The sequence below is a fragment of the Vombatus ursinus genome, unplaced genomic scaffold, assembly GCF_900497805.2.
Source record: "Vombatus ursinus unplaced genomic scaffold, bare-nosed wombat genome assembly UNPS02014847.1, whole genome shotgun sequence".
In the NCBI taxonomy this organism is placed as follows: Eukaryota; Metazoa; Chordata; class Mammalia; order Diprotodontia; family Vombatidae; genus Vombatus; species Vombatus ursinus.
Genome location: NW_020954625.1, coordinates 17,457,821 through 17,480,656, shown reverse-complemented (window position 1 = coordinate 17,480,656; position 22,836 = coordinate 17,457,821).

Sequence of the window (22,836 nt, the reverse complement as noted above, 5' to 3'; positions counted from 1 at the left end):
AGAGAGAGAGAGAGAGAGAGAGAGAGAGAGAGAGAGAGAAACACAGAGAGAGAAACACAGAGAGAGAAACACAGAGAGAGAGAGAGACAGAGACAGAGAGAGAGAGGTTCATCTTGGTCATCTTGGTAGATAGTTTCAGATTTTAGGTAGGTCTTCTTTGGACATAATGAGTATTTAGGGTACAAATATATGTGGGGGTTTGGATTTTGAAATCATTGGTATAGAGATCTCTGAGGGAAAAAAATCTCTTTTTCAAGACATGTCTGCACCTGCCCTGAAACTTACAGTCTTAGAGAGTTTCCTGGGCCACCAGGAAGTTAAGTGGATCTCCTGGGATCACAGAACAAATATGGAGAGAAGTGAGACCTGGTCACAGATCTTTCTGAACACAAAACTAATCCACTATCCATTATACCACAAATGCCTCTCAGGTTAGAAGCATGAGAAGAGGAACTGTTTTCTGTTGTCAGGACAAAAAAAAATAATATGAAAACTCATCCCAGATCTTCTCCTTCATTTATTCATTGAACAAACATTTATAAAATGGCTACTAGGGATGACTACTAGGGATGAGGAATTATTCATTCAGGATACAAAAATAATGCAGTCTTTGCTCTCAAGGATCTTATAATCTACTGGTGAAAAGCATATATAAACATAGACTTAAGTTAGTACAAAGCATATTTCAGGATTAATTTCAAGAGGATGGTACCAACCATTTCAGCAATCAAAGTAGACCTCATCTGGGGCAAGAAGGGGGATTAACTAAGCTTTGAAGGGGGCTAGGGATCCTAAGAGGCAGAGATGAAGATAGTAAACATTTCAGAAATGGAGGGATAACCTGGGCAAAGACAGAGAGGTGGGAAATGGTATGCCATTCATGTAGACCAACTTGATCTAAACATGGAGCATGTTAAGGGAACTAAGGTGCAATTAGTCTACCAAGAGAATTGGGGGTCAAATTGCAAAGAAGTTTAAGTATCAAACAGATGGGTCTGAATTTTATCCTAGAAACAACTGGAAGTCAATGATTTAATATATGGTCAGACCTGTGCTTTAGGAATTGAAATTTGGAACCATGGGGAGGCTGGATTGGAGAGATGAGAAACTAGAAGTAGGGACCCTGATTTAGAGGATATTGCAAATAATCTGGCTAAGAAGGTGTAAGGACCAGAACCATGTTAGTTGTAACAACCGCAGCAAGAAGGAGATGAATGTTAGTGATGTCATCAGGGAGGTAAAGTCAATAGGACTTGATAACTTATGGGATAAAGGAGTGAGGCAAGCATTGACAATGGGTCTTAGGTTGCAAGCCAGGGTTACTGGAAGGATTGTACAAAGAACATACAAGTCATTTCTTCTCCAGAATAGTGATTGTTGCAGGGACATTAATTGAAGAAATTGTTCTAGTAATACCTCATGTTCATGTAATACCTCCTTCACCCTGTGATAAAGAGAATGTGTACATTCCATACACTTTCTACAAGCATGGAAACCAAATCTCATAGAATTTAAGGTGCTTACAAATGCAGAAAATGTTGGAACTGGGACTTGGGCTCTTATCTTTGGATGTTAGAATTAGAAGACTGAGAACTCCTTGAAAGCACAGACTAATTTTTGCCTTTCTTTGTATCAAGTGTTTAGCACATTATTTGGCACATAGTAGGCATTTTATAAACATTTGTTGATTGACTGGCAGTACTCTTTCCACTATACCACACTACCTCCCAAATTAATGACAACCAATTTAATGAAGTAATAATTCTTGATGCCAACATCAGGGTAGGGCATATAGATGCTCTTAAAACAAAATGGAAACATAACACACACAGTATGGTATAGCAACAAGACATCTGAGCTGACAGTTCAAGAAGGCCTTGGTTCAAATCCTGTTTCTGCCATTTACTAGCTATGTGGCTCTGGGTACCTAGATCTAAGGGCCTCTGGGGATTCTCTAGAATTTATCACTAAGCTGTAATTGGGTTTCAATCTGTACTGAAATTTTCCTACATTGATGAAATAATAGATCTTCCATGTGTATCATTCCATTGGTACTTTGGACAGGTCCTTTGTGCCATAGTAATATCACCTAAAAGATGAAGCTGTCAAACTTGATGATCATTAATGCTCCTTTCACCTTTAATGCTCTATCAAATACTACTGAATATTTTTGTTGACATTTTACAAATGTTTGGGACAGAGTTTATTACAATTTCTATTCCTTCTAGAATTGGTAGGGTTATATGGGTATCATATACTTTTGCAAGAGTGATGCACTACTCAAGTCACATTCCAAACTTTAGGACCATTGGACTGTACTTTGCAATGGAGATTTCATTTGATTGATGGATCCATTAAAATGTTTTTTTGGGCTAATAATGTAGATTGAAATGCATGCACGACTTCTCCTTCTATGAGACTCTTATTATCAATTCCCCACAAGGATACATCCAATAATATGTTGTTTACATCCATTTAGATTTCTTGGCATTACATGTGTGTCAATGTCTATAGCTATTGTATGGCTTGCTAACCTCCTTTTCTGGTGATATAATGCTTTGTTACAGAAAACAATACAATATATGTCTATGGATCTCTTTGATTCTCTTCCTCCATGAAATAAGATTTAGCTGGTTTACCCTATAGACTAGGAGCAGCATTATAGCAAAAAAGCAAGGGATTAGAAAGATAGCAGAGTGACAATGAAAATGGAGAAAGGAAATGTGGTCTAAAAATATATAAACGTGTCTATATGCATCTATGTATATGTATGTACATGTGTCTATATGTAAATTGTATGCATGTATGTGCACAAAATCAATATAAGGTAATTTGAAAGGGAAGGCACCAGGGGCTGGGGGGATCAAGAAAGGATTCACATAGAGTATGCTTCTTCAGCTGGGTCTACATGGAAAGCAAGGGAGTAAAGAGGTGATCAGGAGGAAAGATCAGGTTCCAGTCATGGCAGGAGAGCCTGGGCAAAGGTGTGAGATGAAATGTCAGGAACAGCATGCATCCCAGGGGTTCTGGATTGCAGAGTGTAAGTAGGTAAGTCATATGTGAGAAGACTGAAGAGGAAGGTCTGTGGAAGGTTGTGTAGAGCATTGAAAGTCAAACTATGGAGCTTCTATTTGATCCTAAAGGCAACAGCAAACCCCTGGAAATTACCAAGCAGGGGAATGACATGGGCAGACCTATATTTTATAAAAACCACTCAGGTCGCCTGTGTGCAGTACAAATTGGATTTGGGAGAAATTCAAGCAATAAGACCAAAAGAAGGCTATTTCAAAAATTCAGGAGTCAATGAGAGACTGAACTAGGGTGTTGTCTTTCTAAGTGGAAAGGAAGGATACATTGAAGAGATGTGGTAGAGTTAGAAATGACAAGATTTGGCAATTGAATGGATTTGGGAGTGAAAAAGTTGAGGAGGACATTGAGGTTCTGAACCTAGGTGACTAAATGGGTGATAGTGCCCTCAACAAGAATAGGCAAGTTAGGGAAGAGGGCTGGATTTGGAGAGAAGATAATGGGCTCTGTTTTGGAAATGTGTTGAGTTTGAGATGACGACAAACACGGAGTTTGAAAAAACTGATATGAGTTCTGAGATATGGGACTAAAACTAGGACTGAACACATAGATGTGGCAATCATCTACATAGGGATGATCATTAAATCCCTGGAAGTTAATAAGATCGCCAAATGAAAATATATATAGAAAAAAAAAGACCCAGGAGAGGGTCTTGAAGAATATCCACAATTAAGAAACATGATATGGTTACTGAATCAGCAAAGGAGATTAAGAGTAGTCAAACAGGGACAAGAACAACCAGGAGAGAGAAGTGTCCCAAAAATCCAGAGGACAGAGAGTATCCAAGGGAAGAAATGGTATTGGCTATTCCAGAGGTTAAAAATAATGAGTACTGGAAACAGTTTGTTAATTTGTTTGTAAACATTTGTTAATTAAGAGATCGTTGGCTACTTTTGCTTCCTTTAAGTCTCAGCTAAAATTCTCTTTTCTTGACCAAACAAGAGATAGAGAGTGCTACAAAATATAAAATAGATGATTTTGATTACATTGCATTAGAAAAAAAAAACGCTTTTGTACAAACAAAACCAATACAACCAAGATTAGAAAGAAAGCAGAAAGCTAGAAAACAATCTTTAAAGCAAGTGTCTCTTATAAAGGCCTCATTTCTCAAATATATAGAGAAATGAGTCAAATTTGTAAGAATACAAGCCATTCCCCAATTAAGAAATGGAAGAAGGATATGAACAGGCAGTTTTCAGATGAAGAAATCAAAGCTATCTATAGTCATATGAAGAAGAGCCTAAATCACATTTCATAAGAGAAATGCAAATTAAAGCAACTCTGAGGTACCACTTCACACCTATCAGATTGCTAATATGACAAAAAACAAAATTTTAAATGTTGGAGAGGACATGGGAAAATTGGGACATTAATGCACTGTTGCAGAGTCGTAAACTGATCCAACCAATCAGGAGAGCAATTTCAAGCTATGCCCAAAGGGCAACCAAATTGTGCATACCCTTTGATCCAGCAATAATATTGCGATATCTGTATCCCGAAGAGATCATACCAAAGGGACCAACATGTGCAAAATATTTATAGCAGCTCTTTTTGTGGAGGTAAAATGTTGGAAATTGAAAGGATGCCCATCAATCAGGGAATGGCTGAACAAGCTATGATATATGAATGTAATGGAATACTATTGTCCAATAAGAAATTCTGAGCAGGCAGATTTCAGAAAGAAAAAAAAAGCCTGGAAAGACTTGAATGCACTGATGCAAAGTAAAATGAGCAGAACCAGGAAAACATTGTATCATTGTATACAGTATCAGCAACATTGTGTAATGATCAACTATGAATGACAGAGCTCTTCTCAGCAACACAATGATCCAAAACAAGTACAAAGGACTCATGATGGAAAATGCCACCCACGTCCAGATAGAAAACTGTTGGGCTCTGAATACAGATTGAGACATACTTTTTCACTTACTTTGTTTTTTGCATGTTTTTTCTTCTTTTGATCTGTTTCTTCTATCACAACTCTAATATGTGAATATATTTTACATAATGGCACATCTATAGTTTTTACCAAATTGTCTACCATTTTAGGGAGAGGGGAGGGAAGAGAGAGAGGGAGAAAAATTTGGAACTCAAAATCTTGTAAAAATGAATGCTAAAAATCTCTTGACATATAATTGGGAAAAATGAAATATTATTAAAAATAACAAAGTCTCAAAAAAATAAAATTCTCTCTTCTGTAAGAAGCCTTTGCTAAATGCTTCTGCATTCTGTCTGAAATTATCTCCAGTTTATCCTGTATATATCACAATTGTCCACAGTTATTTCCATGTGGTCTCCTCACCATGGGATTGTAAGTTCATTGAGAGTAAGGACTGATTTCGCCTTTATATGAATCCCCAGTGCTTAGCACAATATCTAGCAAATAGTAGGTATTTAATAAATACTTGATGAATTGACTTACTGACTGAGAGAAATGTCTGTTGAGTTATAAAGCTGAAAGCCAGATTGTAGAGCTTTAAGTGAGTGAACAGAGAGGAGTTAGAGACGCTGAATGGAGAAAGCTTTTTATTATTCCTTTAATGCTGAAAAGGAGTAAAACTATAGTATGGTAGTTACCAGGAATTGGTGAAATCTAGTAAGGGAATGTTAAGAGGGGAGGAAGTTTACCTTTGTTTGTAGGTGACAGGAAAAGAAATCAATAGGTAGGAAAGGAATTCAGTTTTCTCATCCTTAAGAGGAGGCATTGAAATTAATGACCTCCCATCTAGCTCTAAATCTTCTGGTGGGAGGGGGTAATTAACTCACCCATGGTCCCCCCAGTTAAGTGCTAGCAGCAAGCCTTGGACCTGTCTTCTAACGCCAAGTCCAAAGCATTAGGCTGTTCTCCAGGACCTGAAAAAGAGGAAGTAAAAGTAATTCCATCTCACTTTCTTCCAATAGATGTACCTGAACGCAACGATATGAGATTTTTTTTATGGTGATATAAAGGACTAGGATAAAAGGTTTAAAAAATAAAAGAGATTGATGTTAAAATATCCTCAGTATTTTGCAAGAACTTCAGCTCCTCGAAGATCTTTTACTGCCACCTATCAGGGACACATGCTGGGCATTTTCAATTACTTTAATTATGTGCCATGCTTATTGATGTACTAAACCTCGCCTGGGCTTTCCACAAAGGTATTTTTAATCACCTGCATTTTCTTATCTGCATTCAAAGTAAATGGATGTTAAGTTATATATTTTTTTCACACACACACATACACACATACACATACACAAAACCAACCACCTTCACTTAGAATAAAATTTAAGATGAGAAGTCCCTTTCCCTTTCATCCTTTGCAATATAATTGTCACTGTGTTATTTACTCTTTAACCAGGCAGCTTGGTGCATTGTTAGACACTAATGGGGCTCCATTTTCCTTCTGTTCTATACTCGTAGGTGTTGCAAAGCAAAGCTTTTAACAACAGTACGGAAAGACAGAAAGGCTGCAATGATGCCAAACTTTTCCATCACCCTCCCCACCCCCAACTATTTATGTTGGGGACTGGAATAGGCACAAAAGATTAATTTTGCTAAACATAGACTTGGAGCTTCTGAAAATGAAAAAGGAATGAATGCAAATCCAGGTAAATAGGTTTGAGAAAAAAAGTATTTTACAAATAACAGAAAATCTGGTAGATTAGTAACAAAAAAATTTCCATGTTGGAGCTATTTTTCCTATGTGTGCACACAGAACCAATTGGGGTTGAAAATGGTAAAATAAGCAGATGAAAGTATAAACTGAATAAAGAGCAAGAACTCCATCCCCAGAGAGCATGCTGAGCCTTGCTCTATCCTGTAAAGAACAGAGAACTTTATCCCTCTTCCACATTCATAGGATCATAGACTTAAATATGGAAGTGACCTCAGATATTGTTGAGTCCAAATTTCTCCTTTTATAAATGAAGAAACTGAGGCCTAAAAAGAACAGGTGCCTTGCCTGAGATCACACAAGTAGGAAACAAAGGCAGGATTGTAACCCAAGTGTTTGATTCTAAATGCAGAAAATTCCATTAAACCAGCTGAACTTTTGCAGCAAGTCAATGAATTAAGCAAGTGCTACTATCAGTCACTGTGCCTGGGGATACAAAGAAAGGCAGAAGACAATTCCTGCTCTCAAGGAGATCACAATCTAATGAAAATGTCTATGTAGTGATCAGCTGTGAATGAAGTAGCTGTTTTCAGCAATTCAATGATCCAAGATAACTGAAGGATTTATGATGAAAAATGCTATCCATCCCAAGAGAAAGAAGTCATTTTATCTGAATACAGATTGAAGCATACTTTTTTTAAACTTTATTTTTATTGAGTTTTTTGTCTATGTTTTCTTTTACAATGTGACTATTATGGATATGTTTTATGTGACTTCACATGTATAACCTATATTGAATTGCTTGATTCTTAGTGTGGTGGTGGGGGGGGATTGAGGATAGAGAAAGAGAGGGTATTTGGAACTCAAACTTTTAAAAATTAATGTTAATATTTTTTACATTTAACTGGAGAAAAATAAAATACTAAATAAACATTTACAAAAACAAAAATGTATATGTAGGCTGTATGTATGTATGGCTTTCATTTTGTGTTCCTGTCTCTTTTTTTTTTTGCCTTTCATGACTTTGTGCTTCTTAACATTGATTTTCTCAATGAAAGGCATTTTTTTCAAATAATATTACATAGAAACCTCATATTTGCTATTGCATCATTGAATATGTAAAGTAATAAATGAATGAGTGAAAAATAATTTCTTAAGAACTTTTTATATACTAAGTATGACTCTAAAAACTGTGAATACAAAGAAAAATGTAAAGACAATCTCTATTCTCAAGGTATTTACATTTTAAAGGGCACATATATAAAGCAGGGGTGGGAGGAAGAGGTGTTTTTGTTGTTGTTTTTCCGGAAAGTTACAGTGATGAGTAAATGAATCATAAGAGATTCCATTGGTATGTTCTTTTGAGAATCAACAGTAGCATTCATTAGCTTATTCTTTGCATTACAAAATGTAGGTGGTGAAAAGGGATGCACATGGAATCTGGACACAAAGCAAGAACGTGGTTGGGATAAATGTGGTTAGGGCTAAATCCAGCTAGATGTAGTAGGCTCTTTCTAGGCAAGACAGCATGCATCTAAGTTAGAGCAAAGGACCACAGATTGAGTGTAGGAAGTGACTTTAGAAGACATTAAATATAACCTCCTAATTTTATAGATGAAGAAACCAAGATACAGAGGCATTCAATGACTTGCCCAGGATCACATGGCTTGGAAGTTTCTGATGATGGACTTTGAACCAAGTCTTCTTGATTTCAAGATCAGTGCCCCATCTACTATACCATGTACAGTTCCAAAGGTGAAAGGTTTAGTAGCATGGCCTCTGGAGACAACAGTTTGGAAGGTACAATAGAAGCAAAAGGGAATATGGCAACCATTATGGTGAGCAAATTGGAACTATGCCCAAATCCAGCAATACCACTGCTATGTCTATATCCCAAAGACATCAAAAAAGGGGAGAAGGACTTATTCATACAAAAATATTTATAGCAGCTCTTTTTGTGGTGGTTAAGAATTGGAAATTGAAGGGATGCCCATCAATTATGGAATGAGTAAGCAAGCTGTGATATATGGTTATGATAGAATACTACTACACTATAAGAAATGACAAGCAGAATGATTTTAGAAAAACCTGGAAAGACTTACATGAACTGATGCAAAGGGAAATGAGTAGAACAAGGAGAATTTGTACACAGTAACAGCAATATTGTATGATGAAGAAATATGAATGGCTTAGCTATTTTCCACAACATAATGATACAAGATAATCCCAATGGACTAATGATGAAGCATACTATCCACCTCCAGAGAAAGGATTGATATTATTTGATTACAGATTGAAGCTTGCTATTTTTCACTTTCATTCTTTTTTCTTTTATTTGAGTCTTCTTGTACAAAATGACTAACATGGGAATGTTTTGCATGATTGCACATATATAACCTATATCTGACTGCTTACCATTTCAGGGAAGGGGAAAGGTAGGGAAGGATAGAATTTGAAACTTAAAACTTAAAAAAAAACCAAATGTTAAACATTGTTTTAATATATAATTGAGGGGAGTAAAAATATATTTTTAAAAGGACATGGCATAAGGATGGTTGGGTTGAAGGATAGTTGGAGCTGAGGAAGGTGAGGTAAAGTAGGATGTCACTGATCATGACAGTACAACAGGACAAAATAAAAGGTAGATGACACAAGAACCCACTTACCTTTTTGTTTAATCAAAGTGGGAATCCCTAATGAAGGTGATTTCCTCCAGATTCTCCTATTTGTTGATGAAATTGTGCTGCTTGTATCAAACACAAGAGTATTACAGAGCTTACAGTCTCAATATTTGACCAAACTATTCACAAAATAAAATATAAGTGTATGAAGAATTTCTATTATCTAGAGACTATGATCTGAAATTAAATTAATCTTAAGAACTTACCCATCATTAAATACATATTAACACATACATGTATGATATATGTCACATATGTTTGTACACTATGTGTATGCATGCCTACATACAAATATGTGTATATGTTGCATGCATACACCTAGGAACACATGTATACACAAATAAACTTCCAACATTGTGTGTCTGTGAGACATGGAACAAGAAAAATAGAGCCTCTAAATGTTAAAAATTAGGTATCATCTCAAAGGCAGTGGAGAGATGCATAGTAAGTATAAGCTGGCTGTAATTCATTATAAACAAATAATTATGAAGTTGGAGTAGACTAAAATTTATTACCAAAGAAATTCATGAGTGGAAAAAAGATGGGATGGTCTGATGATGGAAACAAGGCATAACTTTTGGGTAGCCTTTGTACTTCATTGGCGTTCATTCAATGTCAAGAGAAAAAGAGGAAGGCACCAAGAGGGTTGAGTATACATCCTATGATAAACTCATGGGAAGACATAAACAAGTGCCACCCATGTTGGGTAGAAATTTGTGGGCTGCTATCTGTCACTGGAGGGAAAATCCCTATAATTAAGATAACAGATGTAGTGATTATTTAGATGTTTGAGAATTGTGACATATAAAGTCATAGGTAGCATATTTATCTAATTTGCAGATATCATAAGTCAGCAAGGAAGTTATCATGTTGGAGGACAATGAGGAATGAAAAGCTCTAAAAAAAATAAGAACATTGGGTTAAATTGAATGCAATGAAATTTTATAAAGTTGAATGTAAAAATCATATATGAGCTTTTTAAAATCCTCGGAAGAACAAGACAGTGGAAATAGGACAGGGCAGCCATTCATTTGAAAAAGATCACAGAGTTTTAGTGACCTGTAAGCACAATATGAGTCAATAGAGATATGTAGCAGTCAAGTTAATGTGATCCTAGGAGATATTAGAAGAGGTGCAGCATCCTGAAATAAAAACATCTGAGTCCTGTTGCCTCCTGCCCAGTTCAGAGCATATCTGGAATGCTGGGTCCAGCGTTGATTCGTTTTATGAAAAACTTGAGTAAGCTGGAGAGCATGAAGAGAAGGGTGACAAGACTGGCCAGAAATTGGTCATGTTTAACTTGGTGAAAAAAAGCAATTAGGGGATGAGAGACTGATGGCAGGCTTAAAGTTTTTGAGAGACTTTTATGTAGAAAGTAGGACAAGGAAAGGAAAATAAAGAAAAGGAAAGGGAAGAGAAGGGAAAGAAAGGGAAGGAAAGGAAAATATAATGTTTTTCTACAATGCCTAATTGGTCTTAGACAAAAAAAAATATGATCAAAAAACAAATCTTTCCAAGTCTATGACTGTTGAGCAAATGCTGTGATGGTCCCAGAAATGTGCCAAGTTTTCAAGAATAGGCCCAGGGACAGACTGTCAGGTGAGAACCTTCATAGCTAAGTCTGGAAAAGCTCACCCCTCAAATTGAAGACTAGGTAATGAAGATTTTTAGCCACAGTAACACATGCAGTTTATGTAGTAAGGAACAGCTAAAGTCTGTAACAGTGGAAGAAGGTCCCTGACCCAGGAAATTATGCATAAGTTTCTTGAAGGATTAACACACTTAAAGGGAGCAAATAAAATCCAAACAAATGAGTCAACTCTCACAATTTGGCAAATAGAAGGTGAATTTCTGGGCAGCTAGGTGGTGCAGTGGATAGAGTGCTGGGCCTGGAGTCAAAAAGATCTGAATTCCTATCTGGCCTCATTCACTTACTAAGCATGTGAAGCTTTCTAGGCAAGTCACTTAGCGCTGTTTGTCTCACTTTCCCCATCTGCAAAATGAGCTGGAGAAGGAAAAGGCAAACCATTCTAGCATTTTTTGCCAAGAAAACCCCAAATGGGCTCTCAGAATTGGAATGACTGAACAGCAACAAGGTGGATTTCCGGACAGAGAAAACAACTCTTCCCTCCCTCTTCATTGCCAGTTCTGAAAGTAGTCTTCAGTGGAATTATTTTTATAAATTACTACAGGGAGCCAGAAAGTATTTTGCTATTGTTTGTGTATGTGTTTTGGCAAGTGAGTGAGTGCATCCCTAGGTACAGTGGAGATGAACAGGTTTGAATATAAAGCAGTAGATATGTATATCAGTCTTCTCAGTGGAGTATTCTCAGCTGAGTAAGTTAGCATTCATTCACTATAAACCCTGCTCATATTTGGCTGGGAGACGCAGGCTTTCCACCACACCTGGCATGTGTTAATGTAATAATGAACCCTATTCTTTCTAGCAAGAGAATAGCTCACAATCCAGGCCTAAAGAGCATTGTGAAGCAGGTAAGATTGGCCCATATCTCTCTTATGCACTGTTTTTTACCCCCATCAGTAACCTTTGCCCTCACGTGATAATACTCACAAACTTCATGTTCTAACCTTTAATGCTGATCCAAGCCTGTTCTTATGTCCTTGATTTATGCCAGTGTATAAATGATGGAGGCTGTTAAGCGTTACCTTGCCCTGGGATACACGATGTGGGTAGAGCTCCTCAGCAGATGTTATAATCAGAGAGCCTCAGAGAAGTGGTTCTCAGACTCTGTCTAATTCAATTGACCAATTCTTTTTACATGACCCAACAAGTGGTCCTTCAGTCTTTGCTTGGAGATTCCAGGGAGGGGAAACTCATTTGTTCCTAAGGCATGCCATTCTACTTTTTGATAGCACTAACTGTTAGGAAGTATCTTCACTCTGCCCCAATATGAACCGAAATATATCTTTCTGCCTCCATCACTTGCAATTCTGCTCTTGAAGACAAAGCTGAACAAATTTACTTACTCCTTCACTCAAGTCAGTTCAAGGACCTTTTAATTTATAATTGTTATACTTAGCATTGAGAAAAGAAACAATCCTTGTCCGAAAAGAGTTTATGCTTCATTATACAGAGTTGATATTTTCACATTTAAGTAGATGTGAAGTATATACAAGGTAGCACAAAGTAGTTTCAAGAGACAGAGAACAATAATATTTGCAATTATCATACTGGGAGAAATACAGGAAAAATTCCTTTGCAAGGAAACATCTAAACAGTGCTTTGGAGGAAGCTAAGTATTGCACTAAGTAGAGGTGAGGAGAGATGGAATTCCTAATATTAAGAACCCCTTGAGCAAAGACAGAAATTCAATACATTGAGTGTCCTGTATTGAATGTACATGGTAAAGCAAATCAATCAGTTTGACTAAAACAGAAAATAATAGGGAGAGGAGTGATATGAAATAAGGCAAATGGAGGCCAATTTGTGGAGGGCTTAAATGCCAGGCTGAAAATTTTATATTTTATTATAGAGTCATTAAAGTTTTATAAATGAGGAAGGGAGAGTTGAAATGCCCAATATATGTTTTAAGAAAATCAATTTGACATCTGCCTGAATGATGGATTGGAAAGGGAAGAGACTGCAGGCAGGAAGACAGATTAAGAAACTAACGTAATCATCAAGAGATGATGAGGCCCTGAACTATACTAAAGGCTATGACTAAAGGCAGATGGGTGAGACATTATGGAAGTAGATTTGGTAAGATTTGGCAGCGTACTGAATATAGAAATTGAAGGAGTGAGGTCAGAAATCATTCCTACATTGGAAAACTTGGTGACTGAAAGTATGGCAGTGCCATCAACAGAAATGAGAGAGTTTGGCAGAGTCATGAGCTGGGGGAGAAGTTATAATGAAATTCCTGTTTGTACTAGCTGATTTTGACATGATTACAGGACATCTAGTTGGAGCTATCCAGAAGTGAGTTGTTCATAGAAAACCAGGGAAGGGATTAGTGCTGGATATACTGGATAAACACAAATATCTTGTACACTCCACCCTCCATGATCTTCATTTCTACAGGCTAAATATTCCCAATTCCTTTAGCTTATCTTCACATGGTATGGACTCAAAACATTCTACATCTTGGTTGTTTTCCAGCTTCCCAAATGTCCAGAATTAAACACCATGCTATAAGTGTCATCTGACTGGTGGAGCTGTCATATGTGGTTCTAGGTTCTTAACGTAGCCTAAGAGCCTAAGAACTTTTGTGGTTGTCATGTCAAACTTCTGAGTCCTTCAGGAAACAGAGTGGATTTGAGTTGGAGATCCAGTAAAGATGATTAACAACAACATTTATATAGTGTTTACTATGTGCCAGTCAATGTGCTAAATGCTTTAAAATTATCTTCTTTGATCTTAGCAATAACCATAGGAGGTAGGTGATATTATTTGCCCCATTTTACAGATGAGGAAACTGAAGCAAACAGAAATTAAATAACTTGCCTAGGGTCACACAGCTAATAAGGGCCTGAGGCCGAGTTTAAACTTAGGTCTTCCTGACTCCAGACCTGGAATTCTAACCACTGTACCACCCAAATTCCACGAACAATGTTTTCCAGATGTACCTGGAAGTTTTGTAAAGAGTACTTCTAAAAGGACCCACTTAACTCTCTTACTTGCCTTACAACTTGATTATCAGGTAAACTAAGTCTTCAGCATTCTCAGAAACATCTTATATACTTGGCTGGCTTCTAAAAGCTTAGCCTAGCTCACACTATCCCCAAACAACTTTATGGTTATTTCTGTCTAATTCTATTACAATGTGGTATGAGGATAAAGTAGATATTTTTCTCCCTCTGAATTTTCTCAGTTTCCTTATGCCTAAATGGATGATCCTTTAGGGAAAATTTCCCTCTTCCTAAATTTATTTGATCTCTGGGTTAGAAATCAGATGAATTGAGGTTAAATCCTTTTTATGTATTATTTATTACCTATGAAACGCCTGACAAACCAGTAAACTTCCCTCAGCCTCAGTCTCCTTGACTGAAAAAAAAATGAGAAAGTTGAATTAGATGATTAAAGGAACTTAGAAATAATCTAGTCCAAGTCTTCTATTTAAAATTGCTAACTCTATGGGTTGGACCATCTCTTTTTAATTATAGAAGTTTTTCTTGGAGGATTACCAGTTCCCCTAATTTCCTTCCTGGTTGGTTTAAAATTCATTATTTGTTATGAGTTTCAAATAGCTTTTCATTTATAAATCTAAACATATTTAAACTTGTCTCTTTTTCATCAGTAATATGCATTCTATTGAAAAAGTCAAATTATCATTTGTTTCCATTCTTTTCTGAAAAGCTCATATATCTGTCTTTAATAGTTTTGTCTTTATGATGAAAAGCTTTAACTATCATTCTATTACTTTTGGGAATTTATCCATCTGAAAATCTGAAATTTCTCCCAGATTGTTTGTAAGTAAATTTTCTGAAGATGGACTGGCCAATAAATTCTTTTTTTTTCTTTTTGGTGAGATAGTTGGGGTTAGATGACTCACCCAGCGTCACACAGCTAGTAAGTGTCAAGTGTCTGAAGCCAGATTTGAACTCAGGTCCTCTTGACTCCAGGGCCGGTGCTCTAGACACTACATCACCTAGCTGCCCCAAGGTGAGTTTTTTTTGAGCTTCAAATGAAAAGTTTGAATTTCCAGGCTGTGATGTTTTGGGGGCTCTGAGACAATAGCAAATTAATAAAACTGATCATTTTTAGTTCCCCCCTCTTTTATACCATGTTTCTACAAAAGAAAGCCTATCAAGGAAGGTTAATTTTAACCTGAATGTTCCTGGAACTTCTCTAGACCAAAGATGTCTGGACATTTCATAGGAAGTGGCCATTCAAAAAAATGTGTGTATGTGCATGTGTGCATGTATGTGTGCATATGCAGACATGTGTGTGCATGACCCTGTGTATATGTGTGTGTATGTGCTTGAGCTTGTGCTTGTGCTTGTGTGTGTGTGTGTGTGTGTGTGTGTGCGTGTGTGTGTGTGTGTGCACGTGCTAGAGGATGGCACCTGGAGCCATAATGCCATAATTTCATAAGTCTGGGAAGCTCTTGGAGAAAATCCCCTCTCTTGATGCATATGTGTGATTCTTCTGAAACTTAAAGTCTCAGAAAATTATGGTGCTGCATTGAGAATTGAAACGACTTGCACAGGGTCATACAGTCAATATGTATCAGAGACATAAATTGAACCCAGATCTTCCAGACTCTAGGTCCATTTTGCTATCCACCATTGCATAATGTAATAGGAACAAAGCTTGATGTAGAATCCCCTGGTCTGGATTTCAATCCCAGCTCCATCATTGTTACATCAATGTGAACTGAAGCAAGTTCTGTATTGGATCCTGGGAATCCTAAATAGATTTTTCCCAAGGCTAGGATTATAAGATGATAGTTTTACAATTGTAGCAGATCTCACCATTTAACTAGTTTTACATCTTCATTCTATACTTGAGCAAGATAAATCCCTGGGGTTCAGTTATGGAACTTGCTTAAGGTATATTATGACAGCTTACCAAACAAAAATTCCTCTAGTATAATCATTCCATTGGCACTAATTTGAAACATCTATACATTTTTGGCTGTTTTCCAAGAAAAAATTTGACAATTAAGCACTTCTTACACAATTTTGGAGGCTCTTAGGATATGCCCTTCTTGCTTTATTTTGACACTTGAATGCATTATCTCATTGCTATGTGCAGTCCACTTGTGCAAGACACAATCCATTCTTGGATTCTCATCCTATGTGATGCTTGTCTGTATTGTCCTTTAAATCTTCCAAAGGGAGTCTGCTTAGAATGTTGAGGACTTTCTCTAGATCTCTTGACATTATGTGGACACCTTGAGAAAAGCCAGGTCATCTCATTTTATGTTGTAGGCTACCTTTAATATTTTGAGGGCCTTTTGCTCCTAGAAATGTGTGTATTCTTGTTCTTGTATTAAGATGCTGTGAGTGGGTGAAAAACACTGTGAAAAATGTTCTCTTGATGCCCAAAATCAATCCAGACCAAAAAGATCACAAGGTTCCTGGCTCTTATCACAGACAAATACCTCCTCCCCCATGGGAATGCTATTGAGTGGAAGTCCCTCCCTCCTTCTAAGGTGAGAACCCATTTCTTCAGTCATCCTGAATCATTCCATCTCTTTTTCTACTTGCAATGCTCCTCCTCCTGAAGTGCCTCTCTTAATCGGAAACTAGAAATATTACTTTTGCTTCACTGTTCAGCCACGAATTCCAAATTTATGCAATACCTGCAGCCCCATCTGAAAATCTTATCTCCAAAAATGCATTTATTCACATGTAGGAGGCCAAGGAATTTAGTCAGAAGTCTATCAGTTCAATTGTTCCAGTGTCACATCTCATGTTTTTTTGTTTTTGTTTCTAATGTTTCTCTTAAATTCTTGGCCCCATACCTTATGTGTAATGGATATATAAGTAGACTTGGATTAAGGGAAACCTGGGTCTGAAGACCACTCCCAAATACCTACTGGTTAGACAACACTGGACAAGCTACTCCACCTTCTCAGTTCAGTATCATCATTGTTAAAATAAGGATAATAATTGCACTTATCTCACTGGGTTATTGTGAGGATCAAATGTGAATATATATGTAGAGGGCTTCACAAATCTTATAGTGTTAAATAAATGTTATTTTTTATTATTATCCTTGATGAACTTTTGTGCTCTTTTATCAAAAAGATGGATTGCTCTGGATTTAATTTTTTAAATGAGTTAATTGATGTGCTTTTTTTTCTTTATAATTTTCCTTATTTAATTGTCTTGCGTGTCTCTTTTTTGAGGTGCTTGGAAATAAAACATTTAGCTCATATCTGTGTTTTCTTCTGTTCATTTTATTTTTTGTTGTTGTTGTTTTTGGAGGAACATATGAAATACTTCCCTTTTGCTAAATGATCCTTTCACCTTGCCTTTAAGCATACACTTTCAAGGCATGTCATCTTGGGTTTCAAGTGTAAGTTTTTGGCTTTTCCAAACATGTCATCACATTCCCTCCTTTGATTTCTCAAGAATGTGGAATAATCTTGAGTTATTCAAATGTCCTTTCTTTTATTATTTAAGGTCTTTCTTCTGGGCACTTATAAAACGTGCTGTTTGTCATGAAAATTGTTAAATCCATTTATTTTGTATCTTACTGTTTAAAACATGTGTTTTCTCATGGCACTCCATAAATGTCCTGAATTAATGCTTTCTTATCTATTTTTCTAAGTTCTGGATCATTTTTTTGTATTATTCCCCACGTTAGAGTATTGGGTTTTTTTTTTTATTTGTCCTATTCTTCTGTTAGACCTAGGATTCAGAAGATTTTTCTGCACAACCAGTCTCCAAGTTAAGTCATTTGTCTTATACTAAATTTATTTCATGTCTTCTTTGAATATTCTTGCCTCTATTCTGTCAAATTTTCATCTTAACACTTTTTTCACATACATTAATCTCCTATAGCTTCTTCTTCTTTAATGAGATTCCCCCTTGTGGATTTTTTTCAATCTACTAAGGTTATTGAAGTTTTTTTTAAATTTTCACACTTTAATATTTATTATTAATTTGCAATTTTATTTCTCTTTTGAACCAAGGAACATTATTGTTCCTTGATCTCTGGACAATCCATATAATTCTGTTTGTTTTTCTTTTTGGTCAAGTTCATTGACTAAATTCATCATTCATTGAATCATCTTTCTCCATAATACAATGTTTACTAATCAAGCTGGATTCTCTTTGAAGTTTTTTTTATTCTTCCTCCTATTATAAATATCCTTTCTGATTATTTATCTGCCTATTATTGGGCTTTGATTATTTATGCTTTTTCTCTCAATATATTTGATGTTTCAATATTTTCCTTATGTTTCCCCACCACTCACTCTCTTGTCCCTTCCTATTAACTGGTGCAGGAATCTCCTGAAGCCAGACTTCTGTTTAGGGGTCAGCCTCATTTTGTTGCGGAATAAGAAGTTCACATCTCTGAATTTCTGCCGTGGGTAACCTCTGGGGGATAAGACTGGTCATCTGAGATTCTGATCCCTTTACTGTCACATTTCACACAGCTGGACATGGTACCATGTTTTTAATCTTCCTGCTTTCTCATTTCTCTCTCTACCTTTACTGTATATGACATGCCATGATTAGTACCCATTGCTTCTTCCAGGATTGGGAGTAAAGGTGTTTGAATAGCCACTGCGGCCATTGTTGAGGTTGGCTCTCCAGTCACAAAGCAGCACTTTTTCAACCTGCATGATTCCTCATTGTTCTGCTCTTTCTTTTCCTGAGTCTAGGCAGAATCAATGTCTGCTGCTTCTTGAAATGAGTCTAGTTGGTATGGGTGGTGCTGAAACAGAATCACTGTAACAAAATGGATCCCTTCCATAAAACCTGGAAGTTTACTTGTACTCACTGATGTAGATGTGGGTAGGTATATGAGGCAGTATAAGCGTGAGACATCTAGGTTTAAATTTAATGTTAATTCACATTTTATAGCTTTCCTGAGTGAATTCTGCCTTCCTATCTTGTGGATTTGCCTATAATTACTGTACATCTGGTGTATAACACCTTTCTTTTGAGGTTGAAGCATGAAAGTGCTTTTCAGAAAGTATCTAACCTGCTAATTGACCTTTTCATGTTGGACCACTGTGCAGATACTGATGGGATCACAGAAACTCTCCGTTAATTACTCCTCACTCTCACTAGATGACCAATTCACCATCTTTTCTACTTGTGCACCCCTCTGGCATCCTTTACATGGCCTTAACTGCATAACCCATCATTAGTAATGCACACAGCCTACTCATAGCAAGAACAAGCCTTTCCAGTGTCCTCTGAGTCACTGTGAACATTATCTTATTCTTTCAGAAACTACAGAATTCCATGACTTGCATCATGCACTTGGGGGGTAAAGAGAGAAGAGAATTACTCTCTACATATTCTCTCAAGTTTTGATGAAGAAGACTAATCTTGCTAGAAATGACATCAGCAAAGTGTAGCATCATAGCTATATAAAGAACCTTTGATGTTATCCAGTAAAACTCTTTAACTCAAATACGAGAAAATTAAGGACTAAGGAAGTTGGATAACTTACTGGGGGTTATATGGTTAGTGAATAGCAGAAACTTATTATTTATACCCGAGGCTGATGTGAAAAATTGATCTTCCATTTAAAATCACAGTTTCGCATTCACAGTTATTTGAGATGAAATGGATTTGACTTAGACTGACTTTGGAAAGGAAATGACCACCGATGTGCTGATAAAAAAAAAAAAACAACAAATCTCCTCTGCCCTTCACTATTTGTATGGCCTTGAACAAGTCACTTCATTTCCCTGGGTAATACTTTCCTCATCTGTTCTATCAAGAAGAAACATGACAAGATTTCCTGGGAACCTTTCAAATCTCCAATTCTGTGATGTTATAACGTGATCGACTGGAGGTGCCCCAGCATCAGGTGTGAGCATCCTTTGATGTTCATGATGTGACAATGAGGGCAGCTGCCTCAACATTCATGAGTGTGACTATAGGGAGCTGGTCTCCATCTGGAAATTAAGCAGTAGTTCTTTCTAAGAGAGCCATATCTAAATGGCTGTCTGTTCGAATTTCTCACTAGCCCTCCTTAGAATACCTTAAGCTCCAAGGTCATGTGAAAACAAATCTGAGCCCAGAAGCATCAAGCCCTTTTTGTCAGAAACCAATCTAGTCTCATTCATCATACTGGGAAGGCAAGGAGATGTGGGAATTTTCCATACTCCTTGCCGACAGAAGGCTGGCGTTATCTCTTGTCATAGCTAATTGCTTCTCTGATCCTAAAAAGAAGATAATTAATTTAGGGGGTGTGGCAGTTCTGTTTCTTCCTATCAACTATTTTATTTCCTATTTATCACTTTGAAGAAGCATCCTAGTAATGTGAACAATGCTGACTGGGTAACAAGTCGAAGTTGGCAGAAGTTCAGAATGGTTAGATGGTATTCCAGTGCTGTTGAGTGCCCAGGAACCAAAACCTCTGAAGCTGGCATTCCTAAGAGATACAGGAATTGACCAGACATAGAGTCAGCACCATCCAGTCCCTTAGCTCAAGACCCTAAGGTATCAGTTAGCTGATTGCACTACACTTAAGACATTAGAATGGCATGTAGGTAATCATAATCCCACATCCTATCTGGCCATACCACCATACCATAAAAAGGTTCTCTCTCTCTCTCTCTCTCTCTCTCTCTCTCTCTCTCTCTCTCTCTTTGTCTCTGCCTCTCTCTGTTGCTCTCTGTCTCTCTCTCTGTCTCTCTCTCTCTGTCTCTCTCTCTCTCTTTGTCTCTGTCACTCTGTCCCTCTCTCTCTCCTTCCAGTGTAACATTAGCTCATAGACCCATCCATTATCATGGATGTTTAAATGGGTTAGAGACTGGTTCCCTCCTTAGTGATCTTGGCAGCAGTTGCTGGTTTCCTGTCCCAACAGATTGCCAACAGCACTGCTCTAATAATGATAAAAGACATGACCCAAACAATAAATTATATCTGTTCTTCACAATCATTGGTATGGTTGTATGGAAGTGCTATATGTAGAGACCTGGGAATAGTAGAATCATTGCTTTGTTTAGGTATTGCCAAGATGGTCATAAAAGTGCTTGAGACAAACTGTTTATCTCTCAGACAACACAGACAAGACTTGATTTACTTGGATTTCTTTCAATATATCTTATCTTTCCATGATCTCTCTAAGCAAAGTTAGAATCTATCTACTCAACTTTAAAAGGGTTATAATGAGAGCCTATGGATTCAAGTGATGAATGACATATATGACACTTTATTACAGATTTAACTATGTTTTCAAATCTTGCCTCTTTTCACTCTCATCTTCCACTTAACATCTCATCACTTAAGTGTTCAGTTGATAATTAGCATATGAATATATACATATATAAATGTGTGTATTATATATATATATATATGTATACATATATACACAGAAAAAGAGAGAGAGAGGGAGGGAGGGAGGTGAGATAAATGTCCCTGGAATATTTTAGCTCTGGAAACTGGAAGACTACTAGATTCATGATGTTTGTACAGTTGAATTTTATTTTTTTATTCTTAAAATTTCCTTTTATAAAAATATAATTCTACTCAATCTCTCATTCATTTCAGTTGGATATTCCCTTGGGATGCTTGGTTTACATAGTGGTGGGTAGTAGTAAAACAACTAACTCTCTTTCAATTCAGGATTTCTTTGTAATATTAGCCACTGGCTGAAACAAGTAGGCTGAAATTTAGGTCAAAATACTCCAGAATCTTAAAAGATAACAAACCCATCCTCTGGTCAAAGTAGGGGAAGGGGAGATTGAGGACAAGACTAAAGCCAAAGGCATTCCTTCCACCACAGCACTACATCCTGGACATCTCAAATAAGGGGTGTTTGCTAGAAGGTTGCACTTGCTCCTGTCTCAGAAAATATTCTCTTTTCAACTTGTTTAATGGTTTATAAATTACTTCAGGTAATGGCCAAGGGTCCTTCATTCTATGAAAACACCATTTTTTCATAGCATTACTCCAATTCCAATGAATTCTCTCACATATATGTGTATGTATGTATGTGTGTATATATATATATACATATATACACACACATGAATATATTTTACTGATGTAAGTGTGGGTAGATATATGAAGCAGTATCATTCATAGTATATATACATACATATATGTATGTGTGTATGTGTATGTATGTGTATATACATATATATGCATATATACACATAGATTCATATTGAAATTCATATAGAAATAGATAGAGTTTATGTGTATATTTATATAAATGTATATTTGCAATCATATGTGTTGTTTGTCCTTTCTTTTTGCAGAGGACTAATGACATCACGAAGGTGATGTCTTGACTTGTGTGTGAATTGGATTTAATGAGACAGAATTGCACAAAGTCATCAGTCTCTCTCTTCTAGAGTCAAAGAAGTTCTGGGGCAAGATAAAAATCAAGACCATTGGTGATGGACCAGGATGCAGTGGATGACTTTGGTGTCTTTGATGTCTAACCAAGCTCTAAGCACTCCACAGTGCCTGCTTCAATCTCCTTCATAGCTATTGAAACAAATTGTTTTCATCAGCCCGTTGCACCTGGAGGGAAGTCTCCACATGCTTGGGACAGACATCCCCTTAAGTCACTGACAGGTTTGGGCCTGTCAATAATTCTCCTCCTGGTTTAGCCTGCCTGCTGAGACAGTTTTACCAGGGTGTAGCTGCTGTGCATGCTGTAACTTCTTGGAGCCAAGTGTAAGAGTTGGGTAATAAGTGGACAGTAAAGATAGATGAGCAGCCCTGGAGAGGGCTGAGCCAGTTCTCACAGAAGAGGTGCTAGTCCTCACTGAACACCCTATATACCCCAGTCACACACACATGCACACACACACAGTATAAGAAGGAGTCAACACTGTCATATTTTATCCTTCCATCTC